The 16,056-nt window shown below is 38.2% G+C and overlaps 1 protein-coding gene across 5 annotated transcripts in view; it reads left to right on the top strand.

The window, feature by feature from the left end:
• ZNF385D (zinc finger protein 385D) overlaps positions 1-16,056 on the top strand; it is a 447,042-nt gene that overhangs the window by 58,179 nt on the left and 372,807 nt on the right. The window contains exon 1 of one of the 5 annotated variants that reach the window (XM_048076086.2): positions 2,018-2,174. The exons of the other annotated variants lie outside the window; for them this stretch is intronic. The gene's annotated coding sequence lies outside the window, so the exon portion shown is untranslated. Of the gene's footprint in view, positions 1-2,017; positions 2,175-16,056 lie in introns of those variants that run through there. 5 annotated transcript variants of the gene reach the window in all.

Genomic DNA, 16,056 nt, shown 5'->3' with positions numbered 1-16,056 from the left:
AATCATCTTTGCTACAAAGAGAACCAACCAATTCCTTCCCAAAAGACTTGTGATTGGTACAAAGCAAAAAATGTTTTTGTGTATAGTGCACATCTGTGATATTGTGCAACTTAAATCTCTCCTGCTGCTTGACATTTACTTACCCAGAGTGTCTCTCAGAGAACGGTTTGTCATTGTGTTGACATTTTTTATAAACACGAGCGTGTTAAATGCAAAGGACTACATTAATGTGACATTATTGCTGAAATTTACACACATAAAAGTCAAGAAATTCAGAATAATGATTCCCACAACTATCATAACTTGCCCCCTTTCTTATGTGAGGTGTGCTATTTTCTGCTACCCTATGTAAGTGGTTGTCTTATTAGACATTGAATGTTGTTTTCTCTGGACCACAGACCACTGCCTGTCTCATATACAGCTTTGAATTTTGCAAAGATTATAATTGTGTTATAATTTCCCCAGCAGTAGTTAAATGTAACGTCAGTGAAATAAATATGGTGAGGGACTAACACCCTTCAGTCAGAAATCCTTCTCCTTCCTCAAAGATTGTTTTAACCAGAAGGGAAAAATTGTCAGGGACTTAAATTTTACAGGAATTCTGGCTCAGGGAGGACCGGTCATCAGACCTTCAATGCAAACCAAGCAGAATGAAGCTTTTTTTCTTTTCTTTCAGGGCATATTTTCTTTTGACATGTTCACCTTGTGTATAATTATAAAATATCCATTACAGATATTCTGCAGCTCCACCGAGGGAGTAGTGTTTTTTCATGTTGGTGTATTGGCATTATTTTCCTAGGTGAGAATAAATAAGAGAACACACACAAATGCCATATAGTTAATTTAATTGAATCTAAATCAGTAGTTATGCCTGATTATCTGTGTTGGCAGGAACATATGAATCTTTTCCTTGGAAAATCTACATTGAAAATATGTTCAGCCAGTATTACTGCAAAAAAACATGGAAATACAGTTTGAGTCTATTCTAGGCTTTCCTGAGAGAATAAGAAGATGGGTATCTGCAAATCTAAAACTTTTCTCAGAATAACGTAAATTATAACATAAATTCTTTGGACATGCAATATAATGAACACCGGGTGAGGGACTGCAGGAACCACAGCTTCTTTTGTTTATGTTTAATTGTAATCTGTGTTTTCACTTAGTCAGCTAAAGCAGAAACAAATACATTAAATGCAAGAAACATGGTGTGTTTGCATGCTCAGAGGCTTTGTTTGTTTTATTTCATAAACAAACATCCTGTTAATAGGCAAAGGACACACTGTGGCTTCAGAGCACAAATGTCCTTCTAAGGACAGACCATGTATACAAAAAGTCCTTTAGTGCTATTATTAACAAGCCTTGGAGCCAGCACCAGAAGGACGGATTGCCAGGCAGTTGGTAAGGGTCCACAGATGAATTGTTGTTACAAGGGATACTCATAAACCTGGCATGAATTGTTTAGTTTAGTTCTGTATCCTGCAGTATTTAGGTTGGTCTTCCCCTTCAAGATGCTATCTCCACAGGCTTCTTTGCAGGCCAGCTGGCAAGGAAATACTTTTATTTCTTACTTGAAACTAGGCATTTTTCATTATTCTGTTTGCTGCATTTTTGGAACTTGTATGTATAGACACTGTAGGTTAATGTGTGTGCAGCTGAAGTCAAAGTTTGTTCAATTGACCTCTGTTTTATAAGTCCACTTGATATTCAGTCTGGTTGTGACTTAGCCAAAACTGATATAAAGATTTTGTTTCACAGTGTATGTTTAGAGTTACCAATGTACAGAAGTTTTTAAAAGTAATCTAGTATATGGTGACTGCTGTAATGCATTTCACATAAATTGAAACCAAACAAAAATGAGCTTTATCAAACATCCTCCAAGTAAATTCATTCTTGAGCTAAGACACTTTATCCTAAGGGTAATTTCTTTTAATAATTTACAGAAGTGACTCATTTGAAAGTTCTTTCACCTTAATGACTTCAGCTGGTGGCACAAAGCTCCATTGTCATCAGCATTCTGTCAATAAAGCTGCTGTGTGCTGAGGAGCTGCCAGGTACATTAACTCTTGTCAACTTAACGGAGATTTGTTATAAGTGAAGCTGACTCCTTCGTAAGAAGTTCAGGCTGAGCCTTGACACTTAATCTAAATACTGAAGCTGAGGAGATTTTACTGGAGGTAATTTTGAGTGATTATTAGTTGATTAAAGTCATTCTCTGTGTCAGTTTCAATCATGAATTGGCCTTATACGTGTCAGAGTCAGAGTTTATCATTCTGATTGATACTGGTGTGCAACTGAATGTTTTCCATGTAAATTAGAATAGTTTGGTAATCCCCTTTTACAAGCTCTAACAAAATCCCTGAGAAGAGCTCTGCAGACATGTCCATCTAATGCAGTAGCATGAAGCAGCTAAAAGTTCAACGTTTTCTACCTTCTGTTTATATGAGCTAGACTGTCAAGTCTAGTGTGTGCTATGTGCTACGTAAGCTCATCTAAATATAAATAGGCATTCTCTGATAGTGAAATTTTAGGAGTGTCAAAAATGTAATATGACTGAGTTGGATATTCATCTATTGTCTGTAAATGGAGCTGATTATAGCAAATACCAAGTTGTTATAAATTTGCAGTATTGAAATTAGAAATACGTTTCATTTTTAAAGCTATAATCACAGCTCTAATGAGCTCCTGTGCCATGCTGGAAGTACATTGTCCTTAAATTTGTAGGAGAAGACAGGTCTGATGGTGGCTTTCTGCTTGATTTGTCTATTCTTGCTGTAAGCTCTTCTAGATCATCTCTATGGTTTGACCTGAAAGGTCAGGGTTCAACCTTTTTGCTAAATTTGAGTCTCTTAACTGTTTTTTTCTGAAAAGCTAATTTATTTTCTTGGGATCAAAATAGGTATTTTGCAATTTTAATACAAAACCAGAAAAGATGTTAGTAGTTTGACTGTGGAAAAGTGCATGTAGTTCAGCAGTAAATAAAAATGAGGTTTTGGTCCTCAGCATGCCTTCATAAAACTAAGAATATTATGATGAAGTAACTGCTTTAAATGAAAGAAGAATCTCATTTGCCAATCATTTATGAAAATTGTTTTTAACTTTGAGGACTTAGCTAGAAATTACAATTCCTATTTTATGCTGTTACTCTCTTATTTTGTGAGCAGTTACTGTTGATTCATAATCCGAAAAAGTGATGGTGTAGTAATTTCTATCTGCATTACTTTTGTCAGCACAGTTACCTGCCAATTCTTGTATGGATCTGTTGAGAAATTCATATAGTCTGGTGTGGCTTAGTTTATGTAATTTGGATCACTTGCAAACTTGCCTGCTTTTAATGTTGAAATGCTGGTAAGCTGAAGGGCATCGTTGGAAAGCTCCATGCAGTTACATACCAAAGAAAACTATGATTCACTTCGACACTGTATTTGTTTTGTCATAACTTCCTGTCAATTTATCACTTCGACACTGTATTTGTTTTGTCATAACTTCTTGTCAATTTATTTTGAAAATTATTGAATATAACTTATTTCTTTTTTTGTGTGTGTGTGCAAAGTTTCTTGCTTATTTTGGAAGTTACTGGTGATTGATCAGTAGCTTCTGCACCTCTTCATACCAGGAATCCCCACGTGAAGGAGGAGAAAGAGTTGGTTTGCAGGACCAACTGTCTGGCATGTTGACTTGGGCTCCTGTGTGCTTCCCATCCCAAGGTGCGAAGATGATAATTTCTGGAAAACCATAGCTGGCTACTGCCTCTTCTGGGAATTTCCTGTTTTCCTGTTTGTGTGCAAGTTCTGATGTGCAGCTTGTAGAATCAGGAAAGGTATCCATCCGTGCTATGAAGTCCGTGCTATGCACGGTTTCCTTGTTTTAAGCTTTCTCTAAAGTCCTGTTTGCCACTGTTTCTCAAGACTTCTGTAAATTCCAGCTAACAGTTTTCATAACTCCAGACATAAAGTATTAAGATTCTACTTATTATATAAGAATGGAAAATAAAATTATTCAGTTCTTCCACTGTACCACTGTACTTGCAGAGTAATGCATAATTCTGTATTTCTGTATTATATTAAAGATCACACTGATTCTATCTTTTACTGTTTTTTGGTACAGTGTCGTTCCCCCCCCCCCCCCCGCTCTTCTCTATATATTTTGCCATTTGTAATGCCTTTAGCTCTTACAAATCATTTATCTTGATGTTTCTGTGGGAGTGAGTGGCAGGTAGGTTATTCAGGTTTTTACACTAGAATCATCTAAGTATTGGATATTCAGTAAAATTTGCTTTTCCGTTTTCATATTTTACATTTTATTTGTTTACACATGAATGATCTTCCCCAGTTTTGATATAGGGGGAAGGGAAGGCTTCTCTGCTGAAAGTTTCAAAAGTAACACTCTTGTTTCTAGATTTAAAGCTCTTTATGAGCTACTATCAAGAAGAAATACATAGGAATTTGACAGTGAAGGAAGGAAGATTCTAAGGAAGGTATAGAGACTTTAATCTGACACACATTTGACAGAATTTGGTACATTGCTTAAGAACTGACAAACCAGATTCATGGCACTACACATGGTTCTCTGTAGTTCTGTGTTTCCTCCAGCTTGTATTTTAGAGCTGAATACTCTACTAATTAAAATTTGTAATAGCTGTATCTTTTTCAGTGAATAGTGGGGAAAATTGAGATTTCAGGGTGCATAGATTTCTAGATATACACACAATGAATCTCCGAAGATTAGTTTCCTTTAAAGGAGAGTTAAATATTCAGTCCTCTCATGTAGCAATACTATCTACACTAGAATTTTTTTCTTCTTCTCTATGTAATGGGCAATACATAGCTTAGACAAAGGAAGAAACTGTAAGGCACCAAGACATGTTTACAGGTTAAAATGCATAATATAATGCATGTATATAATATAAAATAAACTTTTTTTTCATGTATACCCACTTATTTTCCTCTCTTTCACCTCCTATCCTTTGCACAATCTCTGCAATAAGAGAAGGCAGTGCTGTGGAGTTATACTGTTTCTTCTGTTGTTGTTTCTATGTTTGTTTTATGAGTGGTGTTTATATATGAAAAAATGTTATATATTCTTTTGAAAGTGTGGGCTGCCTTTATTGGAAAAATTTGATGGAGAAAAATGAGGTTCTTTTGAAGGACCTGTACTTTATATCTGTGCTGGTTCCATGGTATGCCAGCTTTGGGGTCATGTACCACTGAAGAATGATATTATCATTCTAAATTTTTGAAATTATGATTATTTGAAATAGGATTAGGAAGAGGAAGAGAAGGGCCAAATTAGAAATCAAATCAATTTCTGTAGCTAGGTTCTTAAAATAAGACAATGAGTTCACATTGTATACGGGAGTAACATTTATCTCTTTCTACTCTTCTATTCTGGTGATGTTGATTTCGCCTCAGAGCCGTAATTTGTGGCTGTTCCATGACCACACTTGGCGGTTTGTTGTTGAGAAGAGAACTGGATAAAACATTCTGCTTGGCCATAAAGGGCATTTTAAAATTGGATTGAAAATTCAACCAAATTGAATATGTTATTGCGTTGGTTAGACAGGTAGTGGAGCTGCTTTAATAAATTGTCTCTTTTATTTTCTGCTTCCCTTATCTCCCTGATGTGTTTTGGGATAAACAGTTTGTTCAGTCAGTATGGCAGTAGGCTACTTTGAGATGTACATTACCAACGTGTATCACACAAGTTGTGTGTAAGTGAAGGGGGATAAAATGATTTTAGGAAGGATGCACTTTCAAATACAGATATCTATTTTTGTAATTAATAAATGGAAAAGGAAATTATTTTTATTTCCTATTTTACCATTCTCTTTGGCAGTGTAAGCTTCCTTCTGGGTATGCTTTATTTCTGAGTTTGCAGATTTTTTTTTCCAGAAAAAAGTGTATTGGGAAGATACTCAATCCAGAGGAACCATTAGAAAACACAGGTGTTCAATAATTTATCCTAGAATTAAATTTTAATGATTTTTTCACCAAGGTGTGAAACGATGTGATGTGATTCAGTTTTTATTTACTAGACCTAAATTTAGATCTTCCCATTGTTTGCATACTAAAAGTATGGGTAGTTTATCTGAAAATTCTGTTTTGGTGTTCTCAACAGAAGGTAATCCTTCCAGTGGTTCTCCTGTACATAGTCTGAAAATCTTTGCATATAGGATATTGATATTTTGTGGGGTAGAAAGTTTGAGCTGTTGGCCAAGAGAAGGGAAAAAAGATTTATAGTCTGCCTTACATACAGTATTCTTGTAAGCTGTTGCAACCAGCTTGCCGTACTCCTCCCCCACCCTCCCCAAACCCTGAAGAGAAGTGCAGAAATAATTAAAGTCTTGACAAATTGTGTCCAATTCTTGGACATATTCGTTGTTAGAATTTAATTGGTTTGGTTTTGTGTGAACATAATACTAGAGCAGTGTACCATGAATGTATTAATGGACAAATCTCTTGCAGAGTGTCAATGACTTTTGTCTACCAAATTGACAAGATTTGCTTAATAATTTTTCTTGAAAAGGGGAAGGGGGGAGCAACCAGAATCCAAATACATAGATTTCTTGTCTGTTTTTGCATAATACTTTTACTCATGGATCTCAGGGAATTCATAAACAATTTGTCCTTTTCAAAACTTATTCCAACTGAAGATATACAAAATGGGTTGATAACTTGTCTTTAATATAAATCTCTGAGGATAAAGTAACAGTTGCCTCCAGGCTCTTTTGCGATTCTGATTACTGAGATGTTATCCAAAACCAATTGCTTGCTTCTTTCCCTAATGCTAGAGGGGTGTGACCAATGTTGGCTCTTTTAATGCTGTATTCAGTGCTTTATATAAAGTAAAGATACTTGGAACAGTTTTTGATGCTTATCTCCTGTAAGAGATCCTTTAAGTCAACTGTTTAGACTGAATATGTTGTTCAGTAAGTTGAGATGAATATTCTATGCAGAAATAGCAAATAACGTACTAGTGAACATTTGCAGCATTTCCATTGTCCTTATCTTGCAGGTACTTTATTGTTATTATCATTTTGCCTCTAAGTTATCATGGGAAATTTTAGAAATATATTGCATATAACAATTCTTTTGTAATCAATGAAGAAACAAGATATAGGCACTTCTGTATTGGTCTGTTTTGTTGTACTTGTGAGTGAAAGTAGCAGATCCAAACAATGGACTTGGGCACTTTGGCTGGCTCTAGTAGTCAGCAAATGACTAATGATGCTAATAGTGACTACTGGTGTCTAATCAAAGCATGACAGAAAGAAACCTAAAGTAGGATTAGTATTATTTTTGAAAATGGACAGAAATATCAAGAAGTTGGGTGTTTTGAAGAATTGGGAGATATGGGAAGAACAGTTGTGTATATTTGGATAAAAAGCATTTAACTTCTGGACCTATATTCGTGCAATCTGTAAGAGTTAGTTTGTGTAGAGATCTTATTAAGGATAAAATTACTGGTTCTTCTCCTTTTTCCTCAAGTTGGCTTTCTACATTTTTGAGGAAGTGATCGTCAGACATCAGATGCTTTAGTGTATGAACACCAATGAGAAAGTAAAAAGCAGATTTTCAAAACGTAAATGGACGTTTAAATTAAACATTATGTTAAGAATTATGAAAGCTTCTATTCAACTATAAAGTTGTTATCTAGTGTTATAAATGACTGAGTCCCAAATAGGATTACAATCAAAGTTTACAATTTATTAAATGAATAGAGGCAAGCAAACAGCGCTGGGTGCGCCGGGAGTCTCTGCTCCACCAGGACGCACACCTGTTACGTAAGGCGGCTGGTTTTTATGCTCCTAGGCTAATACATATTCATTACTACTTCTAGAAGAGGCAGGGTTATTATAATTGGTTTCCCGAATCCGAAGTCCTCCCAGGTGCGCCTGCTTATCAGTCTCTGTTAGTTTCTCGGGGGCCGCTCGGACAGGGAGGCTCATATTCTTCCTCCTTATCTAGTGGTCTCTTGGCCGGCTGTCAGAAGTTACTGCATGTCCGTGCAAAGTCAGCAGTTTTTCTCTGAAGAAATCCCTTTGTTCTCTTCTCGCCTAAACCCAGGCCTCAATGTTAACCCTTCACACCCCTTAGTGGCACGAATTGCTGGACTATTCCTTACAATTCCTCCCTTTTTTTTTTTAATATCATCAATTCGTGTCTCTTCTTCAACTTTTGTTAGTAGCAGTTGGATTTCATCAGTCAGTTCTCGGGGTGTCCATTTCTTAAGCATCATTATCGACACATCACCTTTTCTCTCCCAAAGTCATCACAAACTGGGTGCTATTTATTATCCGCCGTATCAACAACGTAAAGCAAGGTATCATACAAGGTATAAACAATAATGTCATTACACCACATAAAAATAAAAATAGCATTCTTTTAACCCATGGTCCACCGGGCAACCATGAAAAGAAATCCCAATCCATACCCTTCCAAGTTTGTACTGGGACGTGGGCTAGCTTTTTAATTTCTTTTGTTATCTGCTTAACCACTTTTCCATTATCATAAATTTGTAAACAACAATTAGAATCGTTCAGTTTTCCACACACTCCCCCTTCTTCTGCTAGTAAATAGTCTAAGACCATTCTACGTTGAAAGATAGCATTCCTCATCTGAGTGGATTGATCAGCCAGAAGATCCAAGGTCGTCGCTGTTTAATTGGTTACAACTTCGAGGATAGCTTGCGACCTAATTATTCGGTTCAAATTATAAATAGGTTCTCGGGCTCCTGATACCAACTCATTCGGGTTCCAGGTAGCTGGCCCATAATGCTGTATGATTCTTTCAGGAGGCCATTCATCCTTTCCCCATTTTTGGGCACTATCCCCGGATAAGGAAGTATCAATAGATCGTTTTACTCTGTTCAGGTCATCATATAATCTTATTCCTAAATGATTTCCTTGTGTTTGTGACAATAAAAAGAACAAGGGTCTTATGTACCCCCCATAGCATATTCCCGACCAGTTTCCAGGTAGCCTCTTGTAAGCATGTTTGCCACACACCCAATAATGCCCCTTTAGGGCCCACGTCCCGTTTGGAAAATGACCATCCCATCCATCTTTACCCTTTGGGGCGTGATAATACAGAGTGTCCTTGTTACCGAGTGGTCCTGTTACAATGTCTGCCCCGTTTGTACTCGTATATGCACGCTTCCAAGCTCCCACGTTGGGTTTCCACTTACAGTCACAATTCAGTTCTCTTTGGCGACCTGTCATATTATAAGCCTTTTTCGCCGTCCAATCTTGAGAGTGTGGGAAGCGCCTTCAATCATGGGGTTGGGCCCGCTTTCAGAGCTTGTGTTACCATTCAGCCCTTCGGGGTGATCCAGCTCCTGGAAAAACTAATCACAATTTTATTATGGGTTTAAAAGGTTCTCATGTTATTTTTCTCAGGACAAACTGATCTTGGTGTGGGAGAAGTCCGGTTGAGGCACTCTCACTCGGCAGTCAATACCCATAGGGGTTGCCTCCCTCGGTAGACCATACACGCCGCAGTGGAGGGTCCTACCCCGGTCTTGCCTTCTCCCTTTCCTCCCTTCAGCCTTGTCCTCTTTATCCAGTGCCCTTAATTCATGCAGAACCTCATTGCTGGGATATCAGTTCCTCTTTAGTCTCAGTTTCAGTTCCCCAGGAGTGGACTCAACCCTCCAGGCTTCGGTAGTTATCGGTCCTTTTATTCTGGATGCGTGGGTCCAACCCCTTTCTGCTGTTCTCACAGCTGTTTCAGTAGTAAGTAAAACAAGGTACAGTCCCTCCCATCGGGGGTTCAATGATTCTTCTCTCCAGGTTTTTATTAAGACCTTGTCTCCTGGTTGTATTTTATGAATAGCAAATCCTAAAGGTGGTGTCTGAGTCATCATCCCAATTTCTCTTATCTCCTGTAATCTCCTTCCAATGGTAATTATGTATTTCTGGATACTATGATCCTCAACTACATTGTTCCCTAGGGGCATCCCTTGAGAATAAGGCATACCATATAACATTTCATATGATGATAATCCAGTCTCACTGTGTGGTTTAGTTCTTATGTTTAAAAGTGCCAATGGTAAGCATTTCGTCCAGGGCAGCTGTGTCTCGATCATTAACTTAGCCAATTGTTGTTTTATTGTTTGATTCATCCTTTCTACTTTCCCTGAGCTTTGTGGGTGCCACGGAGTGTGGTATTCCCACTGAATACCTTTCAAGGGGTACATCCTTCAAATCTTTGTGGCTGGCGTATGTTCGATTATTTGCACACAACTGTGTTCCAATGGTCCTTCTTCTGGAACAGTTCCTAGAAATACTGCTGGATATAACAGGTTAGTCGTTTTCAAGGTTATGTCATCTTGTTCAGTTAGGATTGCCTGATATTTCACCATCCAGCTGGGTGATAACCAGTGCCCCCCCCCCCCTTTGTTCCAAAACGGTTGTTACCATATGTGGTCCAAAAACTTCAATACGTTTTCCCATTTGAAGGCAAATAATTTTCTACTATCTTTATCAAGAGGTATGCAAAAGAAGGCATCCTTTAAATCTATCACGGTAAACCATTTATATTTCCCTTTCACAGATGTTAACAATGTGTAAGGATTAGCTACTACCGGGTGAATATCCTTTGTTATTTCATTTATTGCTCTAAGATCTTGTACAAATCTATACTCGCCATTCGGCTTCTTTACTGGAAAAATTGGAGTATTGTATTCCGATTTACATTCTTCCAGAATCTGATATTTGAGAAATTTGTCAATAATTTTCACCATTCCCGTGCCTAGCTTCTATCTTAAGTGGATATTGTTTGATTCAAACAGGTTTGGCTCCTTCCTTTAATTCCACCTTTACCAGTTGTGCCAGTTTCGACTTCCCTGGTACATCTGTTTCCCGTACTGTTGCTATAACTGCATTTTCTACTTCTCTTGGAATATTAACAAAGGGTTTATCTTTGATCATTAGGATTTGGCCTACTTTGGACTCAGGTACCTTCATTATTAATTCTCCATCCTCAAAGGTTATTGTTGCATCTAATTTGGCTAATAGATCCCGTCCCAAGAGTGGCATCGGGCATTCTGGTACATACTAAAATTCATGGGTTAGTTCCTTACCCCCAAAACGCAAATCAAGGGGTTGTAAGAATGACCATTCCCCCTCTTTCCCTGTGGCTCCAATTATTGTAGTTGTCTTAGTTCCTAATCGTCCTTTTAAACTATTTAACACTGAATATGTTGCTCCTATTACATTTACAGCCTAATTAACACAGAGAAAGAAGCTCCCATAACCAACAAAAAATTCAAGCCTCTGTCTTCGTTTCCTAGCTTTATTTCAACTAGTGGACCTGCTAGGGTAGATGCCCCAGGTCCCCATCATTCCTGACTGTTGTAAGTTTGTCCTGCAGCCTAAGACAATTTCTTTCTGATATCAGGGGCTGATTGCCCTGGAAAGAGGCTAGCCAGTTGCCTCTCTCTCTCTTTTTTTTTTTTTTTTTTTTTAAGCCAGGTCCATTTTTTTTTTTTTTCATTGCATTTCAAAGTTGGTCCAGAAATTCAAAAATTCCATAAATTCCATAGGGGTTTCTTTTGGACCTTGTTGGAACAGATTCTCAACTCCCAATAGCCAATTTAACCAGATTTTAGTATTTACATAATTTCCGGGGTGATTAGGGTCTCAGTGAGGGGGTCGGTCAGGGGAATGCAATCGTTGAAAGTTCCCTGAGCGGTCCCATTGGCAATCTGAGCTCACACAGGAACTCAGGTTGTTTCAAGAGTTAGCTGCTTTTCTGTTTCCACGACAACTCTCTCGGACCCATCACGGTCCCCCTGCCCCAGAGGGTTCACACCCGCGATTTAGAGATCTCAGCCTCGGGTTGAGACGGAACTATTAACATTCCTACATCCTCCTTCCCTGCTCATTCAACTTCAAACAGCTCTGTTAAATACTACATGCCACACAACCTTTAACACCTTCAACAATCCTTTTAACACTTCCTTTATCTTTCTCCAGCCCGTACTTTTCTAATGCCAACACCAAAGGCTCAGTCAGGGGCCAACTTAATTCCAAACCTTTTCCCTCCAACACGCTGAAACAACATATCACTATACAACATTTCATCCTATTTTCCTTCTCTCCTCAAAAACATTAATTGCAAGACACTGTTATAGTCGATTGATCCATAAAGTGGCCATTTAGTTTATATAGTGGCCACCATTGATTGCAATACTTAGTGGAAGTCCTCTTGCTTTCTGTGCCCCCATTTCTAACAATATCCTTCCAATGTGCCAATATGCACCCAAGGAGGCTTTTTTTTTTTTTTTTAGGACGTCTTTTTTTTTGGATTTTCCCCTTTTCCTTGATTTCCCATTCCCTTTTATTTATTTATATTAGTTACTGTCCCTTGTTTCAATTTCCACGCAAACCTTTTTATTGCAGGTTTTTACTATCTTTTCCTAATCTTCTTCCCAAATGTCCCAATTCTCTGGGATTAAACTCTTCTTTCCACATACAAACTTTACTATTTCAGATTATTAATGAGCCCCATTCCAATCATAAATCCGCAGGACTTCGGAAAAACACCTGAAGCACTCAGCCTTCTGTCTTCTAGACAAACAATAACACCTTTTCCACAAAATTTACATTTCAATAAGACCGAATTTCAAGCCAAATGCTAATTTTTCTCATGCACTTTGTTAGTAAGCCTACACAAAACAAGGAATCACTCCTGTGTATCCGTCAAGATGGGGGTTTAAAAAGGTATTGAGGCCTAAATAAATTCGCTCTCCCCCTTCTTACCGAATTCCCAGGGCTCAGGCCCGAACCACCAAAGAAGTTACTCTCCGTTCTACCACTTTGATAATCAGTCAGCCCCCCTCCCCCGATACTTGGGAAACTGACTGAACACCACCGTGAATATACCCAAACTTCTAAACTGTTACTTAGATAATGCTCCCACCTTCCTCCTTGACACAGTCAAAATATTTAAGAACAAAACAGGATTACAAGATGCACCACCGGGGGTGGATTGTTAGGATATAGAGGTGGTAGGTTATCCAATGACTCCCATTCATCATCTTTTTCTTTTTCCTTTTTTTTTTATTTTTTTATTTTTTTGTTCTCTTCTTCGTCAAACTTCTCGTCTGCTTTTAGTGTAAATATTGAGGCTGGAAAAGGACGTGAGGTCCTGATCCATAATCCTGCATAATCACTTTCCTCCTGGCTAAAAGGTTCCTTTGAATTAACATGTATATTTAAGGCCTGGCAAACCCAGTCTTCAAAGGATCCGAAAACGGGCCAAAAGACATGTGGTCTTAAAGGCTCCTTTGGCCATTCTGTCATACAATACTGAACCATTTTTAATTTACTTTTTCCCTTTTCTGGGGCCCCTATCGTTCCAATTTCTAATCATTATCCCTAATGGACTTTCTGGTGGTATGTCTGGTAATTTGCTCCCTTTTCTCTGGTCCCGGGTCTTCAATTTTGTCTGACCCATCTAGGAATTTTACTGTGGCAATTCCTACAGCCCTTGGTTGCCTTAGTGAGAGTGTCTTGCAGGGGGTTTAGGACCTATCACCCACCCACGAATCCTATAGGAATCGCTTTGGTCCTTCACTGGCCAAGTCCCTCGCGGGAGATTGGAACCGCGGTTAGAAGACCTCCACAATCGCTTCGGAACTACGTTCCGTCTCAGTCACACTCTCACACACACAGGCAACCGAAACCCACCCAACCGAACGGTATACGCCTTAAATACTTACGACTCCGTCGTCTTCGTTCGGATCTTCGCGTGCAGAATTACGGGCAAAATATAGTGCTGCAGCCGGCAAAGGGAGCTCATAAAAAAATCTAAATCTTTGCTTGCCCTTATTCAGGTTCAAGATGGCATTAGCCCCGACCTGACTCGAACAGGAGCGACCAAATGGTGGGGGCGCCCCTCCTAGATCAAGTCAGAATTCAGGAACCAAGACCATCCCGGACGAGCCCCCAATTGTTATAAATGACTGAGTCCCAAATAGGATTACAATCAAAGTTTACAATTTATTAAATGAATAGAGGCAAGCAAACAGCGCTGGGTGCGCCGGGAGTCTCTGCTCCACCAGGACGCACACCTGTTACGTAAGGCGGCTGGTTTTTATGCTCCTAGGCTAATACATATTCATTACTACTTCTAGAAGAGGCAGGGTTATTATAATTGGTTTCCCGAATCCGAAGTCCTCCCAGGTGCGCCTGCTTATCAGTCTCTGTTAGTTTCTCGGGGGCCGCTCGGACAGGGAGGCTCATATTCTTCCTCCTTATCTAGTGGTCTCTTGGCCGGCTGTCAGAAGTTACTGCATGTCCGTGCAAAGTCAGCAGTTTTTCTCTGAAGAAATCCCTTTGTTCTCTTCTCGCCTAAACCCAGGCCTCAATGTTAACCCTTCACACCCCTTAGTGGCACGAATTGCTGGACTATTCCTTACACTAGTAACATAGTTAACTAACTTTTTCCCAGTTGCTATCCAAGCAAAGCCAAGAAACTGTTCAAAACATCAAGTTAGCTTGGTGATAGTCAGTTGGGTGGTTGTGTTGGAGAGCTCGTTTTCTTCTACTCCATTTATTCAACTACTTTTGTTCGTGATTTATTGTGCTCAAACTTTTTTTTTTTTTAAGTGCCCCTTTAGGAGTTGGGAAAAAAAGGGATAGATAAGTTTGAAGATCAATCTTACCAGATCTTGAAGGTCATAGAACTGATTACCTTTAGCCATCAAATCTATTTTTACTTAATGCTAAGTAAGCTTGTTTTGTTTGTCTATTGCATTTAAAGTTATTTAGTAAAGGTAATTATTTTCTATATTTTGCCATTAAATTTACTTTCCATAGAAATGGTAGGGTGACAGCAGTCATATTATTATTCTTCTAATGAGAAAATGGCAATATTCAGCATTTTGTAATATAATACTTTCAAACTGAGAATCTAACTAGGTATAGAATATTATATTCTTTCTGAGGAAAAAGGATAGATACATTGCATGCTCATAACAAAAAAGAAATTCTAGATTTAATATAATAGCTTTATTTAGCTGCAAGCCAATGTTTTGGTCAATGCAAACCAATCAATATTAGCTTTTATTTAAGAAAACAAATATAAAGTGCAAATGTAAAATAAGGCTAAATTAAATATTTTCAGTGAACACTTTTGTTTGAGTAATCTGATGAGGATTAATACTTCAGGCATTTTAATTTAAACTGATCTAGCTGCTCAGAGAAACATTTTGACGGGAATTTCACTCCACGGTTGTTTGTCATTCACATTGGAAAAGATCTGCCTTAAACTTACTCAGCTGTCCACTGAAAATGTCATTGCAAGTGGATTCTTTTTAATGGCCAGGATACTTAGAATTACTGTATCTGTCTGTAAAATAAGCACTTTTTGTACTCCATAAGTCTTCTGCAAAGTAATGTGATTTATTAAAATGTACCAGTGTCTAAAAGCAGGTTTGAAAGTACATTTTACTCCAGCTCCAAAATAGCTTACTTCTTAGTTTTTGAATTAGAGTCCTTTCTCTGTGCAGACCCTTCGTAAGAAGAGTGGGAGCAGAAACACATTCATTTGAAACACCATACACATTTCAGTTACGTTGATTTGAGTCCTGATAATCATATTAGTATACACTTGCAAAATGGTCTGCAACTCACATAATCACGGGAAGCCTGAGTTCAAAAGGGCTCCTCCCCTTCCACCCATTTGTACACATTGATTAGGTCCCCCTGAGCTTTCTCTTCTTGGTTTTCTTTGTGCTCCCCTATTTATTCACCTGTTTCCACTTACCTTACTCTTACATTTCTCTTCTATTTATTTTATTTATTTATTTATTTATTTTCTTCAGCTTTGCAGTGCCTAGCGGCGGAAATAAGGTTTTTCTTCTTGTAAGATGCCTGCCCCTCTTCTGAGGTATGCTTGACATACCAATCATAAACTCAATTGATCACTGTACTTTGTAGCTCTGTCTCAGGTTATTTTGCTAGATTGTCGGTTAACCAACTGACTTGTACTTTTTTTTTTTGTTTCAGTTGTGGTTTTTTTTTTTTTGTGTGTGTTGGAACAGCATTTTTTG

This window comes from Anser cygnoides, chromosome 2, assembly GCF_040182565.1.
Source record: "Anser cygnoides isolate HZ-2024a breed goose chromosome 2, Taihu_goose_T2T_genome, whole genome shotgun sequence".
Lineage (NCBI taxonomy): Eukaryota > Metazoa > Chordata > Aves > Anseriformes > Anatidae > Anser > Anser cygnoides.
Note: the sequence above shows the minus strand (reverse complement) of the source record. Positions and strands in the feature narration are given on the sequence as shown.